This window comes from Phoenix dactylifera, unplaced genomic scaffold (genome assembly GCF_009389715.1).
Source record: "Phoenix dactylifera cultivar Barhee BC4 unplaced genomic scaffold, palm_55x_up_171113_PBpolish2nd_filt_p 001349F, whole genome shotgun sequence".
In the NCBI taxonomy this organism is placed as follows: Eukaryota; Viridiplantae; Streptophyta; class Magnoliopsida; order Arecales; family Arecaceae; genus Phoenix; species Phoenix dactylifera.
Genome location: NW_024068677.1, coordinates 92,481 through 109,312, shown reverse-complemented (window position 1 = coordinate 109,312; position 16,832 = coordinate 92,481). Strand labels below are relative to the sequence as shown.

At 39.1% G+C, this 16,832-nt stretch overlaps 1 long non-coding RNA gene across 1 annotated transcript; it reads left to right on the top strand.

The window, feature by feature from the left end:
* The first annotated feature begins 1,502 nt into the window (after window positions 1-1,502).
* On the top strand, window positions 1,503-3,144 carry LOC120108477. Its single transcript, XR_005509816.1, has 2 exons — window positions 1,503-1,992; window positions 2,966-3,144. It is a non-coding gene; the product is annotated as an uncharacterized LOC120108477 (long non-coding RNA).
* Window positions 3,145-16,832: the final 13,688 nt, after the last annotated feature.

The following is a 16,832-nucleotide window of genomic DNA, read 5'->3' as shown; positions in this document are numbered from 1 at the left end:
CGTTCACTCTTCCCTTTTGGCGTTTTCTCTTCCCTGGTTCAGCCTTGTCTTTGCCTATAAATAGGCTAGCTTTCTCTTCATTCTGAGCTAGAGATTTTATCTGGGGAGAGGGGAGATTCATGATCTTTTGAGTAGCCTGTAAAAGAGAGAAAAAGGAAACGGAAAGAAAGAGGAAAAGAAAGAAAAAGAAAAAGGGAAGAAGGAATTTTTGAAATTCTTTTCTTCCAGGGGTTTATTTGCAAAAGGGTTTTTTGCACTATACAGACATCATCCTACCTTCCTGCATTTCTTGGCGTGCGTGTGAAGTAGAGGGTCCGTACATCCGGGCCTCGCATAGCACCAGATCCATCAGTACCAGATCCGGCACCAGATCCAGTTCCAGATCCAGTTCCCGATCCAGTACCAGATCTAGCATCTGATCCAGTATCTGATCCAGCACTTGGCCCTGTACCAGATTCTGTTCCTGAGTACCTTGACCATCTTCCGCTGCGGGATCGAGGTATGGTAAACATAATATAGTTATGTTATTTATTTATACCTTTTATAAATAAATAGATAAAATTTTAAAAACTGATTTTCTGACCTGGCATCCGATTTTATCGGATTTTGCGGGAAATTTTTCCTTCACAGACCCCCTAGAATACTGAACGAGAGAGTGAGAGAGCCGAAGCCTTGGAGCCGAAGGCAAAGGAGCCCTGAAGCTCCAAGAGGAAGGAGGGACTACCAGGGGGAGGTACTGCCCGACTGCAACCGGCCAAGGTAAGGAGCATTAGGGTAAGGGTTTAACAAGGGTAAAGAAATTCCACTGTGAGGTGCTCTTCCCCTCTGTGTCAACAGTGAAACAGAGGGGAGGAAACCGACACAGGGGAGGGAAAAAAGGCCTACAGTCCACTGGTCAGGCCGGACTCAAAGGTCGTGCGCCCGACGACCACCCGGGCCGAACCCAACCGGGCTCGGCCTGCGGATGAACTGGACACCGCGGCCTCGGCCGCCGGTACCCCTGGAGTTCGGGGGGCAACCCGGGCCGCCAGATCTGGTCGGGACGACAACAGAGGCGGCCACAGGGCCGCCAGCCCCGGCCGGACCACCACCTCTTCTCCGGCAAGGGGTGGTGGTTCCGGAGGAAGGACCGAAAAAAAAAAAAAAAAGGAAAATGAACTCACCGGATCTTGAGGCTTCACCCCCTCCGGCCATACCTGGCTGTGGACGGAGCGGGTGGAGGCCCTCGGTTAAAGCCGGATTCCGACCCATCTCCGAACCCTTCCCCTCTCCGGCATCACTTCGGAGGGAGGAAGGGCTTCCCTTCCGCCGGTGCACCGGGGGGAAACCCCCACGTCGATCGGTGGATCGGGGGGAGCCTCGCCTCCCCGGTCGCCTGCAAGAGAAGAAAAGGGAAAAGGAGAGAGGGAAAGAAGGAAGAAAGACCGAGGCCGGAGGGAGCCGAGAGCTCGACTGGAGAGTAGGGTCTCGGCAGGGTCAACAAAGAAAGAAGGAAAGAGGGAGAGAGAGAGAGGGAAAGAGAGGGAGTGACCGAGAGGGGGAAGGCCACAGATCTGGCCGGAGGAGAAGAAGGGGAGCCGGAGGAGAGGGCCGGAAGCATGGGCTTCGGTGGGAGGTTGAAGGAGAGAACGAGAGAGAGAGGAGGAAACGGAGGAGAGAGGGGAGGAAGGTAGGTGAAGAGGCGGAAGCCTCTAGAAGGGGGGAGAAAGAAAACATGGTAACGGGTTTGCGGGTCGGATCTGAACCCGCAACCCGTTAAGCTTAAATAAATATATATATATATGTATATATGTGTGTATATATATATATATAATTAGAATGGGTTAGGTGAACCCAATAAAACCAGACCCAGTCTATTTGGATGAACCCGGATGAGGGATGGGCTAAATTTCAGGTAGAAAAGGAAATAACATATTATTATTATGACATGATTGTAGGTGACTTAGGACTCGTCACCAGGACGCGGGAGACCTAGGAAAAAGGCAAATTACTGTAAGTAACTTGTTTTAATCTTGTTGTGAATCATGTATGTAAGTAGCCTGCCCTAATCTTTATGGATCATACATGAAATTTAATATGTTATGCATGTACTGTAGGCTAAGAACGATATGTGTATCTGACATGCTCTAGTTACACAAGATATGATGATATATGCTTTATATTCCGTTATGCCTACAAAATACTGGGATTACATTACATGCTAAGATGTGAGTTATGAAATATGAACATGGGTGGTACATGTCAGTCACATAATTCATAGTTGTGCACATATTATGTTTTCATAGCTCTTGTGATACATGCAAAATGAATTGAATTCCATATTATGATTTTTATTAGCATGAGTGTAAAGAATGATAATGGTTTGCTCTAGCGGCATATTGCTTGTAAAGGGGTACCTAAGAACTCCTATTGCTACGGGCCGAATGCAACTGAGCCGGCCTTGCCAGTGGCCGATAATGACTGAGCCAGCCCCGCCAGTGGCCGACTAATAACTGAGCAGGCCCCGCCAGTGACCAATAATGAATTCGCCGTAGCATCTATGAGTTACTACCTATACGAAGCATTATTTATGAACTCTTAAGAGCTACTGACCCAATGTAACTAAGCCGGCCTTGCCAGTGGCCGAGAATGACTGAGCCAGCCCCGCCAGTGGCCGCCTAATAACTGAGCCGGTCTCGCCAGTGGCCAAAAATGACTTCGCAGTAGCATTTAAGAGCACGACCACAGCATGCCGGTGGCACGATTTTTCCTACATGTGCATATTACATGATTTCTTGACATTGTAGGATACTGTTTTATTTACTCAGCATGGATATTTTATTATGATGATTGATTTAGTAGCATACATGTCAGCTTCTCAAACCCTGATAAGCATGGTTAGCATTTTTAGTCGATTCGACAAGATTATGCAGGATTACTTACTGAGCCGTGTAGCTCACGCCTGTTCATTTACGTTTTTTTTTAGATCACCACCAGTGACAGCTGCCAGAAGCATTTTTCTTTTGCAACAGGGCTTCTTTATTTTTGGGGATGATATAAATAAACTTTTGTGTATATAAACTATGTAGAAGCTCTGTACTTTATATGAACCAGTGGGTTGTAATACCTTCTTTTGATATATACAAGTTACACTGCTTTTGACTACCTGTTGACCATGTACGAGGCTGCGTGCTATTGTGGGCGGTAGTCGGCAATAGCACGGCCGTGTCACGGAGCCGGATCCGGGGCATGACATCGCCAGTGTTGGACGGCCCTAAACCGGCATCCGCCACGCTCTGCCGGCCTTCCTCCTTATCTCTTCCTTCCTCTTTTTTATTTTTCTCTTTCCCCTGCCTCTTCTACTGTGTCGGTACAAGTCCGACACAGCACGACACGGGCCCGTACCGACCCGTGCCACCAGATAACCGGTCCAGTACCTGGTACTAGCACTATAGGCCCTACCTTGAACCCTTTTAGTTTAAAGCAATAAGAACCATATTTTCTCTGGGTCTCTCCTCAATTCACTATTGGAACCATATGTTCTCACTTCAAAGCTGATCAAGAAACTCTATCCTCAAGAGCCTTCCAAAACTACACCTTCCTAAGTCATAATTCTGCAGACTACATAGCCAGCCATGTGGTTCCATAGGTCTGTCTCCAAACCATTTTTCTATTGCAAGTTAATCCCATATTCTCACTACTCCTCGTGGTTTCAATGTTATGATAAACCCTCATATAGCCTGCTTCCATCATGCTTACAATGCAATGAGCTTTTGCTGTTCTACAATGAGCAGCATCAACCATCCGATGGCACATGTGTCCATCATGTTTGACTTGCATGGATATGTTGGTTCTGGTAATGTCGACAGTTACTTCTGCCATTTTGGATTTCAGATTTGTTTCGATCTGGACGCCATAGTTCCATGGATGAGTCCTCTTGCTTGCAAGTGATGATGCTATCATAGTGACATACTGACATCTTCCTTCAGCTTCTTTTTCTTTCCGCAGTCATCAAACCCATGGATAACATAACCGAATGAGGGTTAAATATAAAACCGGTCGAAAGGTAGCATAAGTGAGAAAGATGAAGGAACTGAGTAAACCAACATAGCATATTTTAGTTCTAGATACCTATACTTGCAGATCCTGTTTAAAGACCAAAATTTATCCATGCAAAACTGAAGTTATCTGGAAAATGCATTTCAGTAGAATAATAATATTATTTATTTAGTAAAAAAAATTAAGCTTCTTATACATGAGAGTTACTTATTGGCCGTTTTAATTAAGTTGCTGCTAAGTGCTTGCAGTTACTAGTCTATTCAGTGATGTTTCATTACTCAAATGTATAACATGTTAATATAGTGTTTCCATATTATAATCATCGATTGATTGATGGTAGGACTCCAAGTGACAAATTCTTCCTCTCCAATCCGTGGCATGTTGTAGGAAAAGAAACAACCATGATGATGTTAGGTGCATGATATGGAATCTTTTATATGGCCAGCCTCTTAAAATAGGTGCATACATGGATCCAATTAATCTAGATCACACCCTAACAAATTGCTTCATCTAAGACAAATATGGAGAATTCTACAATCAAAATATTTTCTAAAAAAAAGTTTTAATTCAATTAGGAATGTATCCTATACAAGAAAAAAAAAGGGGTTACCCCCATCCTTATGCATCCATTTCACATGTTGGGTGTATTTTATTTTTTACCAAATCAATAATCAGACCAGATAATTGAAAGATAGTTAAAGTGAAAGGAAAGAATCTGCTCTTAGCCCAAACTCTAAGGAAAAAATCAATATCTATGGTCCATGGTTTTCTAACCCACTTGTACCTACCTAATTTGTAACATAGTTAATAATTCAAAAACAGAATCATTGACAGCAAAAATCTGGTGAAATTATCAGTGGCATCTGACCGAGCCTTAGCTGCGGAGGTTGGTCCCTCTATATCATTGTTAAGCATCCTCAAAATTTTGAATAATTGCATATTAAGTGATATTGGAAGCATCCTTGATATAATATGCATGCATGAGGCTTGTGAAGCTATTTGGGTTGATCTGGCATAATGCATGAGGATTGTAGTACCTTCTGCCTAGGCTCGGGCTTCAAGTTGAGCGTTCTAGGGTTAATTACTATTAAAAAAGATCACTTAGCCAATACTGTTGTTACAACCAATCGAAAATAGTGAAATTCTGTACTTGGACTGGGCTGTCTTGCTCTCTAAGTTGAAATCAACTATATATATATGATGGATATCTCCTGTATAGATAGGTTGTCTAATACATGCGTGGTCCACTGATTTCCTAAAAGAAAAAATATTTGATGAATGACACATCACACCCTTATATATGGGTCCGGGATGTATCATTAATGCTAAAGAATGATTGATCTTTTTTCGCAACTTAGACTATTCAATTGTGCCCTGCGCAGGTCTAAAAGCAATCTGAACTCCTTCAATCACCTGCCTGCTCATATCTAGAAGCAACTATTGCACGATCCCATTGTAGATTCACACGAAGATTGGTGAATTCTTTTTTCATACGAAAGATACATACCCTGTACTTTATCTATATAGTGTCGAAAACATTGACTGAAGGACACTTGGTTTTTGTTCAGCTTCCTCCAGAAATAATTAAAGTTGGAAAATTTGTTACATGCAGTCGAGGTAGGAACTTATGTTATGTGAAGTGACATCAAAATCAATGTAGACATCTATCTGGACTGCAGGCCAATATAACTGGAGTAGGCTCAAGTTGAGACCTAAGTAACATCAAAATTGACGTCCCAATCTTGGATTTGGAACAAAAATAAGGTCAAGACCTAGTTACAACCCAAATCTGACTATAAACATTTGCACTGTTACCTGCATAAATGGTTAGCAATTATGCTAAATTTATGTAGACATCTATCTAGACTTACAGCCACACCAACATCATGACATCGACCAAAAATTGGTTGATCTCAACACAAACTGGATCTCATCAGAAAAATGCATCAAGATTTAGGGATTTAGAATTGAATCAAAGTGATCCGTTTGAACTCAACTTAGATTCATTTGTCTACGAATGAAAAGGGCTAATCTAAGCTTGCACAGGGGAATGGCCTTTGCCTAAAATATCATGTTATAGTGCTCCTACCCTGTATTCTTTGAACTAGAAAATGCTGCATTCATTTTTTAATTTTAGTATCAAGATCAGATTCAGACGGTTGTGCAAATCAGCAAGCCAATAATTTAGTTTAAGATGTAATATTTTGTTACCATCCAGTTTTCAGAACACGCAATTCAGCAACCCCTTCATGTTGAGATTAATGGTTAAATTGGAGATTTTTCTAAACTAACTATATTTTGCAAAAAATAGTAATAGTGACATTAAGTTTGATGTATTTTTTCTTGACAATGTTGTTATATTTATCAGAAAGAAATCAAATAAAGTTTGATCTCCTAAGCAAGATCGATAAAACTTCCGTTCGTAATTATCATGAGGCCATAGAACTTATCTTCGACTACTGAAAATGGCTCAAAAGCCATATCCCCAAATTGAAGTCATTTCACTCTGTGTATTTGTAAAGGTTCATCCAAATCACCCTGTGCCTCCCACACATAGCAAGCTAGTTCTTGGTTCTTCAGGGACAATAACAATTAGGTTAGGTATTTTTTCTGACAGTCCATGTCTTAGATAGATACAGTGATAAAATTATACACGCAAGGTGATAAAATTAATGCTACTCTTGTGACATCTAGAAGATACGAGCAAGGTCAAGCAGATGTGTGTATGTATATATGTGTATATATATATATATATATATATATGTATATATATATATATATATATGTATATATATATATATGTATATATATATATATATGTATATATGTATATGTATATATATATATATATATATGTATATATGTATATATATATATATATATGTATATATGTATATATGATTGTAGTTTCATGCTTTGTCGCATATAAAAGGTTATGTTTATTTAGTCTAACCTTATGTCTATCACTTCTTTTTGCTATGATATTATCAAAGTTCTTGGTCACCCCCCATCTTTTTAGTAGTTGTCTCTCTTTAACTGAAACCATTTATTTATTAGTGAATTTATGGCCCTTTGTTATCCTTTTTGAAACTTGCACTCACATAGCTGCCCCAGTCTAGTTATTATTTAAAACACATAATTACTGGTTCCTGTGGATTAGAGGCCTTGTTTTCAAGAACCCCTATAGGATTTAGATCCCTAATGAAACGCCAGTTTTAAGTCAAAGAGAACTATAAAATAGACCCAACAAATGCCAATAAAATCATAAATTAGTATTTTAATTTAACTGTATCCACCGCAAGCGGTATATCTCGGACCAAATTCGGATATGTCTTGCTAATTGCTATACATAAATTAGACCTTTTTGACTTAACAAATAAAGTAAATCCTCTAAATTCTCCGAGGGATCACATCCGTCAAAGTGCAATCAAGCGGATATATAGTACCCGTTGGATCTTCATCATACGGCAAGGGAGAGGTCCAAAGTGAACCGAACCCCGGCTCGAAACGGAAGACTCTCTCGACTCCGAATCGTTCTCTGAATCGCGTTCTATCTGTCGTTCCTTGCGTTCTCTGAGAGCAAATGGTTTGGAGTCCGAATGAGACTTTACATATAAAGAAATGATGTTATAAACTCAGAGACAGCTCAAGACATAAATGAAAGAAAACAAGGGTATGAAATTTGATGGATAGGGCAAAGGAACTCTGTCCTGCTCACTAGCGATTCTCACTTTAATAATTAAAGCAATAAACACATGACAGATTCATAGGTTCCTCCTTATGATACACTAATTTTTCTAATCCTGAAGAGATACAGCAGTTAGAGGATAAGAAATCTGTTTGACTTTGCTCCTTTCTCTTAGCAAAAAGAAAGAAATTGAACCAAAGAAAATTATCATATGTTGTTTGCATCAAGGCTCGCCACCTTTGTTCCGGACCCCAGATAGGTACCATTCTATTATTGATCGGTACGCTCGGTACATGAGACAACTCGGCATACCGACATTCGATACTCCTTTCATCCCATGTATCAATATGGTAAGATACGGTCGATACACATCGATATCAATCAATACAGCAAACCAAAGTTTGCACTCTTATCATTTTCAGAGCTAATGATGACCTTAAACAATTTTGTGCTGATTTGAAATTTGGATTACTCCAACTCCACCAACTGATGCCCTCCATCCTGATGTTCTTGAGATGTTTATAGAGATGATTTTACTTGTTGCAGCATCTATAGCATCAAAACACACCAAAAGGCTAATCATTTGTAGCCAAGGTATGTTATATTGTACCAAATCATACCAGTTTCGTATCGATACGCGATGCGGGAGGCTTACCGACACTCAGTACACCAAACCGACCCCCATACTAGGTGTACCTATACAATAACCAGGTGGTACCGGTACGGGGTTCAATACGGAGATGACATATCTTGGATGTGGCCATGTTACTTTTGCATGTACAGGTAGGAAATTAAAAATCATAACCCTCATGATGTCTATGGAAGAATTAATGTCTATCATATAATCGACCCTAGCATTCCTAAGGCATAAATAACCCACTTCATTTGACAATATAGAATTAGGTTCCAACTGACAAGAGATTGATAGAACTAGGCCAGTCTGCATCTTCTAAATCCCAAAGTACTCAATCCTATTGAATTAGTGCAATCTATAAGAAGGATGTTTCCTCATGATATTAGCTGTAAGAAGCATAATCTATAGTATCTTCCCCAAGCAACCTCTTGAACTCCTGCATTACCATATTATGATTTGAATTAGTGCAATCTGGAAACTTTGTATTGTGAAGGGTAGAAGAAAATGCTTAACACTAGCAGTACAATTGATTTAAACCTCAGAAACACAGTAAATGATTGGGATATGGTTGGAAAGTAAAAAAAAATGCAACATAAATTATTTTCAGCTAAGTTGCTCTATATGTACAAGACTAATTAGCCAATAAAATAGAAGAATATTTACTTTAATGTGAAACTGAAACCTGGCGAATTTGTTGGTAGATTAGGGAAAGCAACAACCAAACTTCCAGAAGTTCCGAAGTCTTCATGGTGAAAAATGTGAGATTTACATTAGTTATGAAAATGCATGGTGTAAATTCAGAAATCTGAAGTTTCAGTAGCAAACCTGGTATTTTTTAACCATATGGACAAACTGATTTTGAAGCACTATGGATGTTGAAGGGAATATTTCTGCTCGATATCTTCTCTCCAAGATTCAGATGATCCTTTAGAGAAAGTGCCTAATTTGGAAAGAAATGGAGATTTCATTAACTAACATAGGATAATTGAATGCACATGCTTTTCTGGTGTACAGAACAAGCAATAAATAACTACTTAGTTAAGAAAAGGAAAAATCGGGCACCAGGCATGATTTAAACCATCAACAATTTTTGAACGCATTTTTAGCTATGGGAGGAGTTGCAAAACTATTTTATCATGGCAATCAACCTGAAAGCAGTATTTTCCATACCACCCCAAATTATTCGGTTCGGAGTGTATCATACCTTACCTAGGTGGAACGATGTGAAAAAATTATTTATATCAGTAAAGGCCCATACCAACCTGTATGAAACGAGGCGTGCCGAGGTGAATTGGGGTATGTACCAACCCATAGCACCTAGTTTCAGCAAGTACTGTGATAAAAAATGAGAATAATGGCTCGAGACTTGTCTTGGTATGGGATGTGAACCGAACAGTACTAAGTACTGAACCATACCATACCAAACTGTTAGTGTGCGAGCATGATACACGTTACAGAGATTCTGGACCTTGGTGAAAAGCAAACAGAATATCAATAACTAATAAAAAAATAATTTGTAAACTAGGCTAAACATTACAATAGCACCACTATTATAGCCAAACGGAAAATCCATGGGTTCTAATGAACCAACACATTTGATGTGTTTGTTTTATTAATAAAAATTGGTCTTGGTGTTTTGTCAGATTAGCAATGACAAAATTGTTATTATTTTTGTTCTTTAAACTAAGATTGAAGAAAATCTTGTTTTTTTTCTAATGCAGAACCTGTTATTCTGTTCGATTGTTAATCCTCTTTACATTGCTTGTTGACTGGTTATTATCTCCGTCGTATGAGATTTTTAGTGAATGCTAAATAAATAACATAAATAATACATCGTAAATCATGATTCAAGAGATGATGACAATAATGATGATGTACAAATCATTGTTTTTATTGTGTCGTGAGAAAGAAAGGCATGTTAAAATTAGGAAAATACAGATATAGGAGAGCTAGGTTCTTCTTACCAGTCAGTGCCGTACCATAACAGGCATACCAAAGCTTGCACAAGGAAATGGCCTTTACCTAAAAAATCATCTTATAGTGCTCCTATAGTGTATTCTTTGAATAGAAAATGCTGCATTCATTTTTTAATTTTAGTATCAAGATCAGATTCAGACAGTTGAGCAAATCAGCAAGCCAATAATTTAGTTTGAGATGTAATATTTTGTTACCATCTAGTTTTCAGAACACACAATTCAGCAACCCCTTCATGTTGAGATTAATGGCTAAATTGGAGATTTTTCTAAATTAACTATATTTTGCAAAAAATAGTAATAGTGACATTAAGTTTGATGTATTTTTTCTTGACAATGTTGTTATATTTATCAGAAGGAAATCAGATAAAGTTTGATCTCCCAAGCAAGATCAATAAAACTTCCGTTCGTATTTATCATTACTAATTTACGAGGCCATAGAACTTATCTTCGACTACTGGATATGGCTCAAAAGCCACATCCCCAAATCGAAGTCATTTCACTCCGTGTATTTGTAAAGGTTCATCTAAATCACCCTGTGCCTCCCACACATAGCAAGCCAGTTCTTGGTTCCTTTAGGGACAATAACAATTAGGTTAGGTATTTTTTTGACAGTCCATGCCTTAGATAGATACAGTGATAAAATTATACACGCAAGGTGATAAAATTAGCGTCTATTGAAACTCTGTTTCAAGAAAACTTATACGCCGGGAGGAAAAAAAGAAAAACGTTATTTGCTTGATCTTGAGCGTATCATAAATGCATGGTTTTGGGGGGTTTAAAATCTGGAAGCCGACTGAGATTGGGAGAAAAGCGCTCGAATCATAACGTAGGCCTTCCACTTGTTAACTCCCACGTACACCAGCACTGGCAGCCTTCCGTGTTCTTCTACTTCTTCTTCTCCTCTTTATTCTTCTCCTTCTATTCACAGAGACATTTCTCTGTTCGGGATCGGAACAATCTTGGAGCCCAGATTAACAGAAAGACTGATATGGGAGAGGAGGAGAGGTTTGCCCCAGGGTATAGGTTTATTTCCACCAAGGAGGAACTCATCGAGAAGTACCTGAAAGGAAAGGACTCCGGCAATCCCCTTCCCACCAACATCATCAAGGAAGTCGAGCTCTACAACCAGCAGTCCTCCATAGTAACTCCTATTCTCTCTTCTCTCATTAGCCAAGATATACTTCTTGCTTGCTTTCAATTCTTTCTTTGTTTTTCTTTTCAAACGATGAAAGCAGGATCTTGAATCTTGATTCTTTGCATAACGTTTTCCAATCAAGAGGATAAAGAGTAGATACTTCTTCACCAAGTTGGATAAGAGGTTCAAGAACAAAAAGCATAGAGATTGCAAGGTCAAGAATGGAGGCCACTGGATTTGCAGCACCGGAGACAAGCCAGTTCTTACGAGTGGTGGACAATACACTGGTGGGGTATATAAAACCTTGACCTACTATGAGGGCAACGGCAGGTCTAAGAAGACTGGTTGGATCATGATAGAGTATCGTTTTTCCAAGGAATCCAAGCAGCATCAGCCAACTGCAAACCAGGTAGGATTGATCTCATGCCTTCCTTTGGTACTACCTGACACCACTTCATCTTTGTTTTCTTGACAACGAGTTCTCAAATGAAAATATCGTATTCTAATAATCTTAAATTTACTAAGAGGATAACAACAAATATGTGATTTCAATAATAATTAAGAGCCTATTTGGTATTGCTTTTGTTTTCTCTTACACATGACGCATGCTTGTAGACAACACCATATGGCATGCAATGGTAATATCATATACAACTAATCAATATGGGCACTGAAACATGCTAACTAAATTATGCAAAGCATTACTGTCCAGAAACAAATAAATCACAAATCACAAATCTTTGTTTTTTCGATATGTTCTTTTTTTATCTTATTCATACGCCATTCTTCTTGCATATTAATTCTTTTGTAGGGAAGTGATTGGGTGCTGTGCGAGATCCATTATAAAGGGAATAAAGCTGAGGATGATGAGACCAGTGATGATTACACTGAAGAAGACAATGAAACAGAATGGGAGGAGCCTAATGGCCGAGACCAACAGGAGGAGGGTATTGGCAAGTGCAAATTTGAACGATGGCTAGCTGATAGTGCATCTACTTCCTATAGCTTCACTTGCTTTGGTGATAATCAAATTCCACTCAGTGGAGCAAGAAAAGTGCATGCAGCTAATGTATCTACTTCCTATGGATCCAACACTTGCTATGGCGGTGCTCAAATTTCATACAATGGAGAAGAAGAAGTGTAGGCATCTTTTTCATCTACTTGCTATAATGTCAGCACTTGCTATGGTGATCATCAAACTCCATTCAACAGAGAAGAAGTACATGCAGCTAGTACATCTACTTCCTACAGCTTCACTTGCTTTGGTGATTATGAAGTTCGACTCAATGGAGGAGGAAAAGCGCTAGCAGCTGACGTATCTACTTCCTATAGATTCAACACTTGCTATGGTGGTACTCAAATTTCATGCAATGGAGAAGAAAAAGTGCATGCATCATTTCCATCTACTTTCTATAGCTTCAACACTCGCTATAGTGATTACCATAGCGAGTGCTGAAGCTATAGAAAGTAGATGAAAAAGATGCCTACACTTTTTTTTCTTCATTGCATAAAATTTGAGCACCACCATAGCAAGTGTTGAATTCATAGGAAGTAGATACATCAGCTACGTGCACTTTTCTTCCTCCACTGAGTGGAATTTGATCATCACCAAAGCAAGTGAAGCTATAGGAAGTAGATGCACTATCAGCTAGCCATGGTTCAAATTTGCACTTGCCAATACCCTCCTCCTGTTGGTCCCGGCAATTAAGCTCCTCCTATTCTGCTTCGTTGTCTTCTTCCTTGTAATCATCACTGGCTTCATCATCCTCAGCTTTATTCCCTTTATAATGGATCTTGCATAGCACCCAATCACTTTCCTACGAAAGAATTAATATGCAAGAAGAATGGCGTATGAATAAGATAAAAAAAGAACATATCGAAAAAACAAAGATTTGTGATTTGTGATTTGTTTGTTTCTGGATAGTGATATCATTGAATGCTTTGCATAATTTAGTTAGCATGTTGCAGTACCCATATTGATTAGTTGCATATGAATATTACCATTGCATGTCATATGGTGTTGTTCACTGATTATCAAGCGAATGCCTTCGAGTCTCACAATCCACTAGTGACACCTAGCAGCATATAGTGGCAACCCAGCAGAACGAAATGGATGAACCTCTAGGTGCAATTGGCGTATGATACAGTACCTCTATCGTGGATTCCGACATGACGGAGGTTATGGATAACTCGTCAAACCCCATCATCTGTTATATGTTAAATTTATTTGACTCAAGTTCGAGATTGGAAAACTCTTTTTCCAAAACTGCCCAGCCAAGGTCTTTCGAACTTAGTCTCATAAATCACATAGGATCACTCCTAATATATCAAGATCGATAGATCCCATTTAGATGCAACTCTAATCCAACAATGAACCTACTACAGCCAATTTGCACCACAAGGACCCTTAGGGTCTATGTTTATGTGCTCGTCAAACTACAGCAAACCTCACCGTGATTAGCTGAGGCATCGCAGGTTTAAGTACTAGTCATACAACTGCAGCATCAAGTAAGTCACTGACGAATGGATAAATATCCAAGTGACTTCTTGCTTTGGTCATGCTCAGTAGCCTTATTCTCTAACAAGCACTTGCACAATCACTCCAATGTCCTCACATTGTGGACTTAAGACTCGTCCATCAAGAAAAGTGATTTGTGTACTAATCTCATCGAATCGATTACCGTCCTTCGTGATGATCCATCGATCAGGAGCAATTCAAGATTTAACTACCTAATGACACATGTCTTAAATTCTCAACTCTTGAGAATATGTGTTATCATCTTATTAATTCCTAAGATGATTCATGGACACATAATAACATGAATGAACAAGATGCCCAATTTTTTTAATCAATAAAAAGGTCAAGTACAAATTTTATGTCCCAGAATAATTACAATGCGTCTACCAAATTGGCTTCTAGGGCATACTTCTAACAAGTGACATCTTCCTTCAACTTATTCTCTCTTTTCTTATTAGCCAAGATAAACTTCTGGCTTGCTTTCAATTCTTTCTTTGTTTTTTCTTGTCAAACGATGAAAGCAGGATCTTGAATCTTGATTCTTTGCAAAGCGTTTTCCAATTAAGAGGATAAAGAGTAGATACTTCTTCACCAAGTTGGATAAGAGGTTCAAGAACAAAAAGCATAGAGATCGCAAGGTCAAGAATGGAGGCCACTGGATTTGCAACACCGGAGACAAGCCAGTTCTTACGAATGGTGGACAATACACTGGTGGGGTGTATAAAACCTTGACTTACTATGAGGGCAATGGCAGGTCTAAGAAGACTGGTTGGATCGTGATAGAGTACGTCTTTCCAAGGAATCCAAGCAGCATCAGCCAACTGCAAACCAGGTAGGACTGATCTCATGCCTTCCTTTGGTACTACCAACTGACACCACTCCATCTTTGTTTTCTTAACAACGAGTTCTCAAATGAAAATATCGTATTCTAATAATCTTAAATTTACTAAGAGGATAACAACAAATATGTGATTTCAGTAATAATTAAGAGCCTATTTTGTATTGCTTTTGTTTTCTCTTATACATGATGCATGCATGTAAACAACACCATATGGCATGCAATGGTAATATTCATATATGACTAATCAATATGGGCACTGAAACATGCTAACTAAATTATGCAAAGCATTCAATGATATCACTGTTCAGAAACAAACAAATCACAAATCTTTATTTTTTCGATATGTTCTCTTTTCATCTTATTCATACGCCATTCTTCTTGCATATTAATTCTTTTGTAGGAAAGTGATTGGGTGCTGTGCGAGATCCATTATAAAGGGAATAAAGCTGAGGATGATGAGACCAGTGATGATTACAATGAAGAAGACATTGATACAGAATGGGAGGAGCCTAATGGCCGGGACCAACAGGAGGAGGGTATTGGCAAGTGCAAATTTGAACGATGGCTAGCTAATAGTACATCTACTTCCTATGGCTTCACTTGCTTTGGTGATAATCAAATTCCACTCAGTGGAGGAAGAAAAGTGCATGCTGCTGATGTATCTACTTCCTATGGATTCAACACTTGCTATGGCAGTGCTCAAATTTCATGCAATGGAGAAGAAGAAGTGTAGGCATCTTTTTCATCTACTTGCTATAACTTCAGCACTTGCTATGGTGATCATCAAACTCCATTCAACAGAGTAGAAGTACAGGCAGCTAGTACGTCTACTTCCTACAGCTTCACTTGCTTTGGTGATGATCAAAATCCACTTAGTGGAGGAAGAAAAGTGCACGTAGCTGATGTATCTACTTCCTATGGATTCAACACTTGCTATAGTAGTGCTCAAATTCCATGCAATGGAGAAGAAATGCATGCATAATTTGCATCTACTTTCTATAGCTTCAGCACTCGCTATGGTGATCATCATAACAAGTGCTGAAGCTATAGAAAGTAGATGAAAAAGATGCCTACACTTCTTCTTCTCCATTGCATGAAATTTGAGCACCGCCATAGCAAGTGTTGAATCCGTTGGAAGTAGATACATCAGCTACGTGCACTTTTCTTCCTCCACTAAGTGAAATTTGATCATCACCAAAGCAAGTGAAGCTATAGGAAGTAGATGCACTATCAGCTAGCCATGGTTCAAATTTGTACTTGCCAATACCCTCCTCCTGTTGGTCTCGGCCATTAGACTCCTCCTATTCTGCTTCGTTGTCTTCTTCATTGTAATCATCACTGGCCTCATCATCCTCAACTTTATTTCCTTTATAATGGATCTCGCATAGCACCCAATCACTTTCCTACAAAAGAATTAATATGCAAGAAGAATGGCGTTTGAATAAGATGAAAAAAGAAAATATCGAAAAAACAAAGATTTGTGATTTGTGATTTGTTTGTTTCTGGACAGTGATATCATTGAATGCTTTGCATAATTTAGTTAGCATGTTGCAGTGCCCATATTGATTAGTCGTATATGAATATTACCATTGCATGTCATATGGTGTTGTTCACTGATTATCAAGTGAATGCCTTCGAGTCTCACAATCCACTAGTGACACCTAGCAACATATAGTGGCAACCCAGCAGAACGAAATGGATGAACCTTTAGGTGCAGTTAGCGTATGATACAGTACCTCTATCGTGGATCCCGATATGACGAAGGTTATGGATAACTCGTCAAATCCATCGTCTGTCATATGTCAAATTTATTTGACTCAAGTTCGAGATTGGAAAACTCTTTTTCCAAAACTGCCCGGCCAAGGTCTTTCGAAGTTAGTCTCATAAATCACATAAAATCACTCCTAATATATCAAGATCGATAGATCCCATCTAGATGCAACTCTAATCCAATAGTGAACCTACTGCAGCTAATTTGCACCACAAGGATCCTTAGGTTCTA